This window comes from Seriola aureovittata, chromosome 15 (assembly GCF_021018895.1).
Source record: "Seriola aureovittata isolate HTS-2021-v1 ecotype China chromosome 15, ASM2101889v1, whole genome shotgun sequence".
In the NCBI taxonomy this organism is placed as follows: Eukaryota; Metazoa; Chordata; class Actinopteri; order Carangiformes; family Carangidae; genus Seriola; species Seriola aureovittata.
The window spans coordinates 9633893-9643457 of NC_079378.1; the positions used below are offsets into that span (position 1 = coordinate 9633893).

General features: G+C 39.8%; 1 long non-coding RNA gene across 1 annotated transcript in view; it reads right to left on the minus strand.

The window, feature by feature from the left end:
• Window positions 1–9531, minus strand: part of LOC130183057 (uncharacterized) — a 54356-nt gene extending 44825 nt beyond the window's left edge. Inside the window, exon 1 of the long non-coding RNA XR_008829770.1 lies at window positions 9331–9531. This is a non-coding gene — a long non-coding RNA (uncharacterized LOC130183057). The remainder of the gene's footprint in view (window positions 1–9330) is intronic.
• Window positions 9532–9565: the final 34 nt, after the last annotated feature.

Below are 9565 nucleotides of genomic sequence, written 5' to 3' on the forward strand. Positions count from 1 at the left end.
GTATCAAGGTGATCGCTGTGAGATGTTGAACGTTTTTCAAGCCTGTCAACAGCATTAGATTATTCTCGGCGAAATGACGGAGTGAAAATAGCATTAAAAAAACGAGAGCTGTCAGATATTACTGAGTCATGCTTTTCAAATATTCTACTGCCGTGTTACAGGGCATGGAGCAGCCTTTATGTGTTTGTGGAGAGAGAAAGAGAGGGCCAAGGAAGAATGGCAGATTAATCCGTGACAAATATGCCCCACTTCAACAAAAAAAAGAGACCCCAGCTTAAAAAGTGAGCCTATCTCTTTCTCTCTCTCTCTCTCTCACACACACACACACACACACACACACACACACACACACACACTAACAGTCACTTTCTCTCTCTCTCTGTCTCTTTGCCCTCTTCCAAATCCTCTTTGTCAGTGTGTCATCCATCAGGTTCCAGGTTGTTGTTGTCGAGGCTCTAACTGCCAGACACCCAGCATGAAGAAGATTCACCAGCAGACACACACACACACACACACACACACACACACACACACACACACACACACACACACACACGTAACCACTCTCATGACTTGAGAAACACAGAGATTCACCATCAGACACATGCGGTTTTAACGACATTCAACAATAACATAACTATCTTCACTGTGGTAATCTGAGGCAGAAAGGTCAAAAACCTAAGATCTGTGTGTGTGTGTGTGTGTGTGGCCGTCATTTGCTGCTCGGTGCAGTGCCAGCTTTTTAAGTGGTAGAAGCTTATTGGTGTTTCCAAAGGGACCTCTGACTGATCTCACTCAGCCATCAGGCCATTAATTGCTGCTCTGACAGAACGAATGTATATGATGGGGATGGAGGTGAAAGTGAGTAACGACCGGGATAAAAACACCCTTTCAACATTAGCTGCAGCGCTAAATTGGCTCAGCTGAGTCAATCCTGTGGGAATTCGAAAGTCTATGTTTTTTTTTTTCAAATATAAATTTGGGAACATTTGTTTCATTTAAAAGTTTCACAACTTGAAAAAACTGCTTTACTATTTTATCATGCGGTACCTTTGAAATATGTGCAGTTTAAAGATCACGAAACAGATACAGAGAATCTCCAGCTGTGCATGTACACACACACACACACACACACACACACACACACACACACACACACACGCTCATGGTTTTATGTCCCTTTCTTCTTCTCGTTCTCCCTCGTCTCTTCCTTTATATCCGAGGATAAAAGACTGAGCACAGTTGCTGATATTTGGACCATCTGCCAGCAGCTTCATTTGATAAAGTGGGTTTATAAAGAAGTGGAATCATCAGTCATGCAAAAAGGTTAATCTCTTAACATATTGCACACACACACACACACACACACATACACACTCACTCAGTATCCATCTATCTATCGAAAACTTTCATATCCAACAATGAAGCTACGAGAAATGACACTGAGGCAAAGAGTGTAGCAATATAACGACACAATTATAATACCATAATCGCTTATCCAACCAAATTTCATGTCAAATTAATTTTAAAAAATGTTTAAAAAAGTTGTCACAGTGCAATTGTGCAATAGCAAATTTTAGAGATTGTATGATTTGTTTTCATTTCAATAGTAAGCATCAAAATCAAGTATGTAGGAGTTTTCACCTCTTCTAATGCAGAGACAGGCTTCAGCCATGCTTCTGCAGCATTACAGTCAGATTATACTTCAACAGTTATTGTCCTTGCTCTTTATTGTGAAGGAAATGGCACACAGCCTTTTCAGTATACTATCTGCTGTACGTCTCAGTATCTGCTGCTTTGAAAAATGAAGCGCTGTCGTTTCAAAGGGCATTTCTAAATTGCTACATACTGTATGTGCAAAGCTCTCAGAAAGACAACTTCAACCTTCAACCCTTAATAGATTATCCTGAAGCGCTACTGAAACATTTCTTACCTATCCCCTAACCCGAAGACATGCAAAGACACAAACAGGCTGCAAATTCAGAAAACAACTTCATCAATTTGACAACATATGCGCTGCAAATACACACAACACAACAGAAGTGTTTCCAGGAGAAACTAAAAAGCCTGGCTGGGACTTGTTCTTCAATGCCCAACTGTGACTTTCGAAGATAAAAAGCATTGAATAGCAAGTGCATCCCGGTATTAACTTATATTTTGCCTTAATTCCGATAGCGGGAGTGAGAGAGAGACAGGAAAGTCAGGGAGAGAGTGACTGGATGATGTGGCGCAAAGGCCACGGACCCGGGCCGCTGCAGTTAGGATTACACCTTCATACAAGTTCTGTTGTTTTCTTTCGCATGAATGTCTACAAATTTGTTTCCACTTTGACCGAGTTATGTGATTCGATTGGAGCACGCTTTGACCCCAGCATGTGACAGCGTCCATGTTCTAGTTCAACTTTAATTACACTGTTCAGTCAGTTTTTGTCTCAGAGACGTCCTAAGGCGAAACATATGCTGCTAGATTTCCTCAAAGGTTGAGAGAACTAAGGAAAAGCTTGATCTTGCTGCGGCAGCCTGGCAGGAAGCTGGCACCTGTTTTTGACATTGTTTGAATTTTAATTGCTGGCTACAGGAAATTGATTAACTTCTGTTTGGCACACTTCATCTTTGCTTCATCTGTGTTTTGCTTTTTGTCTCACAATCACACATGCGCCATATGGTTTATTGCTTCCTACCATACACTTCACAAATGCATCCTTTTTTTTTTTCTTTTTTTTTTTTTTTCCAAGAAGGCTTTGCAGATCAGCTTAAGTGCACACAGCTTTAAATCAAAGCCAGTGCAGCTTACATCCTGCTATAGAATCAACACAAAAAGTTTAATCTCACTTAACTCCAAGCTATAAATGTTCTGGTTGAGGTAGTTTTACACTGTATGGGTCAGAGTGGGTGACGGCGTGATTTGTTATAGCTATAGGAGACAAGCATGCAGTGGCGTGATACAAGGCATTACACAGAAAATTATGATGAATGAAGCATCTTAACACCCCATTCTGTTGCAACCTTTCCTTCTTGACAAGTTTAATGTGTTTCTTTCTAACAGCGATCTAGCAGTGTGGCCTCTGGTTGGTCAATCTGAAATGTATGAAACCTGTGCCTGGGGAGAAGAAGCAGCCGCAGGGTGTAATCAGCAATGAAGCAATGAAAGAACATTTTGTGGAGAAAATAAAAAAGGCTGAAATGGAAATAGTACAGAGTGAGAATAGATTTTTTTTATCCTCCTGGATGATAGTTTATTACAAGTGTACTGGAGAGAGGAAACCAGCTCTGGAAACCGTCTGTGATCAGATACAGATTCAGAAACACCACGGAGAGACTGACACCAACACATATGCACTCAAATGTATCCAGGAAAAGAAACAAAATAAGGCTCAGAATTACGTTGAAACAAGTTTAAACAACTTCCCACTAATTTGGCTTTTGCATGTTAAAAAAATGACGTCGGCAAAGCTTTGATCTCACTTTCAAGTTTAGGTGGTGAGTAATATTAAATAGACTTCTTGCATCATGAAATGAACTTTATTGAGGATCGGTTTATTCAGAAACCACCTCATTAGATTTATTTGTATCAGCAGCTGGTGAGACCTGGATATTCAAGCAAGATTGTCATTCCCTTTCATTCGTCCATCACAGTCTCAATGATTATCTGATCTGAACTGACTCAAGGGAACGGAGTGAACCTGCCTGGCCTCTGAAGATCCAAACAGCACTCAGGCAGACATCAATACAGCTGTTTTCATCCACTGCTGTGAAAGCCAGACTTTCATCAATGCTGTTGTCATTCTCATACCAGCCATCCCAGTATGACCTGGAGTACTGCCTTTAATAAAGCTTTAGAGGAACTGTCAACACCTGTTCTGTATGCTGAGCAAAGTCGATACAGAGCAAACAGATATGTTGGTAAAAAATCACTGGAAAAAATGTCAATAATTTGAAATGTATGTGGGATGGTGGATACAAAGAGTGACATCATACCATGATGAATCATGTCGCATGTTAGCGGGCCGACACTAATTACAATGATCATTGTAATCACTTGAAGAGGCTCCGTTACTGAAAATGGAAACGACATGCTCAGTGCCTGAAACACGAAAGAGACGTATTTCCGCACCATGACATAATTCATACATGCACGAGAACTGATGGAAAAGTAGTAGTGATTCAGTGCTACAGGGGAATATATGATGTGTAAGGAAGCATGGCAGATGAACATGACACAACACATTCAACTCTGCAAAGTGAGCAATTGTGGAGCAAATGTTTTCTCCTGTAAGTGAGGTTAGCTTATACTGTTACACTGTCTTTGCATGCATTTATTTCCAGGCCATACCTAGAACAACTAAAATTTACTTAACGCACGTAACACTGTTTTATCATCTTCATACTTCAGGACTCTAATGATAATTATTCATGTATATGATTTTAAATTATGCCATGCTTTGCACTACAGAGTATGCATGGATTTTCACATGCTTTCTTTCTGTGATTGGTGTTAACAGTAGTTTTTTCATGCAGCATTATCCCTCCCTTCACTGCAATATTAAGTCCTGCACCTCAATGCTTTGGCACCAGGGTCATATTCAAAAGCTTAGACAGACTTTTTTTTTTTTTTTTTTTTTACAGAAGTGTCACAATGGGATAAAAGCGATTACTGCTGCAGCTAATACAATAAATAATGGCTCCATCTGACTCTGGTGAGCCAATATGTAACCACTGACAATAGTCAATTTAATTGCCCATCATACAGTTTCTGTGGATTTTAGATTACATCTAGCACACAGTGATTTATACAGAGAGATATAAAGTCAGACAGACAATTGGACATAGAGAGACACAAATCTTTCTATAATGAATTCAAAATCAATAACATCCACTTGTCTTCCTGATTAGAGAGTCACCAGGAGTGGAAATAGAAGCAGCAAGCATTGTAGGTTTTCTCTCTGATAAGCCATTGTTTAGAAAGAAGTGTGTATTTGCTGTAATGCTCCAACAACTTGTTGAACGATGGATTTGACTATATGTGGATGCAAAGGGTGTCTTTGAAGTACAGAGCTGAAATAAAGTTAGTTAGTACACTTTCAAAAATATGCTGCCAGTATTGTGTTTTTGCACTGTTCATGGCCACATTTTAGTTGCTGCTTTACTTTTCTCTTTCAGCAAGTCCTCAAACCAAAGTGACCATTTAGGTTGTTTGTCCCTCCCCCTGGATATGAGCCATTAGGAGCACACCAGTGGGAAGGCGCACCTTTGCCGTCATGGTATAGCAATAAAAACGCAGTTAAGGTTGTATAAGGGTCATGGATAAAATAAACCATGATGATGACCGTTGGTTTCACATGGGAAACAAAGAACTGTCTCCTGTGTGAAAGTCCTGTGGTTTGAATACCCTCTGTAAACAACATCACCTCGCTTCCTCCAATAAAGATAAAACAATAAATCGTAGATATGGGTCGTAATAAGCTTCTGGCACAGCCGACCTCTGGGGTGTGGTTTATCAACAGTCTCTTCTCTTTCCTCAACATGTCTGGTCTCAAAGATCATCTCCTCTTCCATACAATTTAGCTTTCTCAGTGCACACTTATTTTTTTTGGTATCAAAAAACTTCCTGCGCCCGACAGTTTCTGAATAGTCAGGAGGATGTATGAAATGTATAGACTGGTATAAACACCTAAGTGGTACTGGGACAACACTTTGTGCAAAGTAGTTTATTTAAAGCATATTGAACCTTTTAATTTGACCTCTGACCTCCCTGCATAAACAACACAATTAAAAGATAAAAAATGGGAATCTTTAGGAGGATTTTAATAACAGATATTAGCCAGCAACATCCAGTGTTTTCGTCAGAAGAGTTATGTTCAGCCGGAGCATTTGCACAGTCAAAATACTTTATATAATATTTGACACAGTCATCAGTCGTGTCCTTGGCTGCCTTTTTGACCCAAACTGAGTGAATAAATGTGTAGCCACGCGTGAAGACAAAGAGCTGGGTCTTTATTGAGGAACACGCTAAAAGTGCCTAAAAAAAAACTGCTGGGTTGGCCAAAGGAATATTTCTGCTCATATTAGCTGATGGGAGTAAAGTAAAGTAAGAAAAAAAAAAAGAAAGTGTACAAAGGCAGGAGAAAAACACCAGAAACTACAATGGAATGTCTTACATCAAACCTTTAAGTGGAAAGAGTATTATTCTTCTTTTATCATTAAATAATTGCATTTCACACTTTCAAAATAAAGATATTAATAAGGGTGCTATAAATGAAGAATGTAAGGGGTCATTTGATTATTAATACTTGTAAGTCTGTATTTGTGCCAAGGAAAAAGGAAAAAGCTTTTTGTCCATATTTTCATGTCTTAACCCCCTGGACTGAAACCTATCGAGAGCTTTTGGGAGGAGACAGCCTCCTCTGCTGAAAGTCAAACTCATTCTGACAAATCCTGACTGTGTGGGAGGTGCTGTGCTAGATATGTGCAAGCAGCAGGACTTTAAAATCAAAAAGAAGGAAAAAATGTTTTAAGACATTCCAGTGCTTATACCTTAGAGCCCTGAGCACCTCATACATGTGAAGTCAAACTGCTGAAAATGTCATTCTGAGAGTAAAAATTACAAACAAACATGGGAGCACTAGAATGTACTCTAGATACCGTAGCTTACTGGGAGAGGATTCATACATGTGCATACGTATGCGTATTGGACAGGCATTGCACCAGAGAGGCTCAGTTGAAATGCTGTGATTCTTTCGGTTTTTTTTTTATTTACATCTTGTAGTTGCAGTACTGGTTAAAAGGATCTTTGGTGTGTTGTTCTACAAAGCAACAAAAGGAAAAACAGCAGATAAAGCAGGGCTCATGCAGGGGACGAGTCACTATTCATTGGATGCAAAGGAGATGAGGGAGATTTCAGAACTCAACTTGTCTCCGTTTTCTGCTCAGAACCATCTTAAGGCTATTGGCCTAAATGAGAACTCGGTGAGATAGAAACTAAGTCCAGCAATTTGCTGTAAAAGAATTGATTGTCTTGAAAAAAATGCTGCTTCTAAAAAGAAAAAAAGAAAAAAGAAAAAGTTAATTGTTTTGATGGATTGTTGTCGGCTGCTTTGCCATGAAATGGATAATATGCTACGAAATGTTTTATTTCAATCCATCACCACAGAGCAGTCAGGCCAAGAGAGCACTCCGCCGTGCCGTCAAATCAATGAGCTTTTTCTTCTTCTTTCAGATCAATTCACTCTCTCTCCCTGTCTCTCAAAATGCTTTCCAGCGAGTGGGCAGCACAGAGGCCGACTTGCCATCCAAAAAGTCCCTCAGGATTTAATAAAATATTGGCTCTGCAATTTTTTGTGAAAGGAGTTTATAAAATGTAAAAAGAAACAGACAGTTCAGTGAAAGGTAAGTCTGTCAGTTCAGCTTCTGTGTCTGGGACTGATGTCACTCCAGAACATCTCACTTATTCATTTATAAAATACAGCTCATTCTAACTGCTGTTATTTTACGTCACTGTATTCACATGGTTTGCCCTCTAACTTCTTCTTCTTGCTCCTTTGCGCCCCCTCTCTTCTCCACATATTTCTCTCATACCACTCTATCCTCACTTGCTCTTCCACTGTATTTTGATGATAAGCAGGAGTGAACCAGCTGGTTCCCGGTTCGTCCGTGTGATTATCAAAAACGGCAAGTAAAGCAATTCCATTAGCCATTTAGACAGGGAGGGTGACTGTGGGCATGTGGGATTAGGTTTTCACACTCAAACACATAGCTACAGCTACACATTATAACACACACATACACCTCCAGTGGTCCAACACAAGACACAAGGTCATGGCATTTTCATGTCAGGACAGGATGAAAATAGAAAGAGGGCCATGAGCTGGACAGACTGAGGCACAATGAGTCAGTGGGCTGATAACACAGACAGACTGAATCAGTGGGCTGAAAGCAGAAGGCGGTTGTGGGTGTGTGTGTGTGTGTGTGTGTGTGTGTGTGTGTGTGTGTGTGTTTCAAGGCGGAGAGAACAGAAAGGAAGTCAGGGAGATGATGTTCTCAGGTTTTTAGGGGGTTAGCTGCAGGTCGGAACACCAGTCCTGCAGGTCCCTGTGGACGTCTGCAAACTGTTCTTCAACCCCAAACACAGACTCAAAATAACTCCTGTCCCTTTATTCCAATTCGATTCATTCGCTCCCTCCCTTTCTCATACACACACAAATACACACAGTTTCTCTGCTGTCTTGCGAGTATTATGTTCTTACTCATACCATCTGTTTATACTCTGTTTAGTTTTAATACTGGAATGTGGAGGAAGAGAGGATTAGAGAAAGTGGACTTTTCTCCTTTTCTACCAAGCTACTGTGCAGTTTTTACATCTGTGCATTTGGTACAGTTTTGAATTTATTATGTAAATTGTGAGATCGGCATCTCATCTGCGTCTAACTGGCGTGTAATAGGTGAGATACTGCAGTGGCCAACAGCCTCACCACAACACAGCATCACAGCAAAACTCCAACGAATAGGTGCCAAGCATTATGAGGAGGGGGGGGGGGGGTTATGTATTATCTGTGAGATTTGGCAGCGCTGACTTTTCCACAGGGAAACACTGTCCTCTTGTGGTAAAGGTTTTGAAATCAGAAACTATAAAGAACATAAGAAGTGAACCCTTGTGATTGACTTCTGGACTAAAGAAAAATATTAGAATTAGAAACAGACAAAACTAGATTTAAAATAAAAACAAGCACGAACAATGCTGTAAAGCAGTAGAGAGAGTAGAGTAAGGAAAGAAGAATCCCAACACATGACAAGTTTCAGCTGTTTTGTCATCTTTGATGAAGCTGGCGATAATCTACATTTTTTTATACTGGCAACAAATCTGATGAAATCAACAAAACATACCATAAATTTATCATAAACAAGTATCGCCAGGGTAGTCAAAGCCTTTGTGCCATAGACCTGAATTATTGTCCAAAACCTATTAAAAACACAAATGTGACCAAAGAAAAAACTGTGTGAAACACCCATGTCAAAGGGAGCAACTCCTCACAACTGAGAAGATGGGACTGGGGAATGTCTGGTATTTTTTGCTTGAAAAATGACTAAAACGATTAATTGGTTATCAAAATAGCTGCAGTTTTTCTGCAAATTTATAATTGATTAATCGTTTCGGCTCTACAGAAAAGTTTCCTAAAAAGGCCGCAAATATATAGGCAATTTTCAGATGGACACGCAGATTAGAATTATAGATTATAGATTTGTATGTACAGAGCAGAAAGGGTTAAAGGAAAAGCGAAAGTCTTTACAAAAGAGATAAGAAGAAAATGTTATCGTCTGATCAGAAATAACTTACTGGTTGGAGTTTGCCATTCACCACAGAAGACTGGCCTCAGATGACTTTCAGCCAAAGAAGTGGAATAAATAGAAGAGGTTCTTGCTATTGCATTCCTTTGGTACAGTTAAAAGTTCTTCCATTAAATAAACAATGAAGTGTTTGTGTAAATTAACATTCATTGCATGCGTGGACAGCTAACTAAACTCAAAAAAACGAGTGTGGACTCCTGTTCTATACCTCCGTATTCTATGTC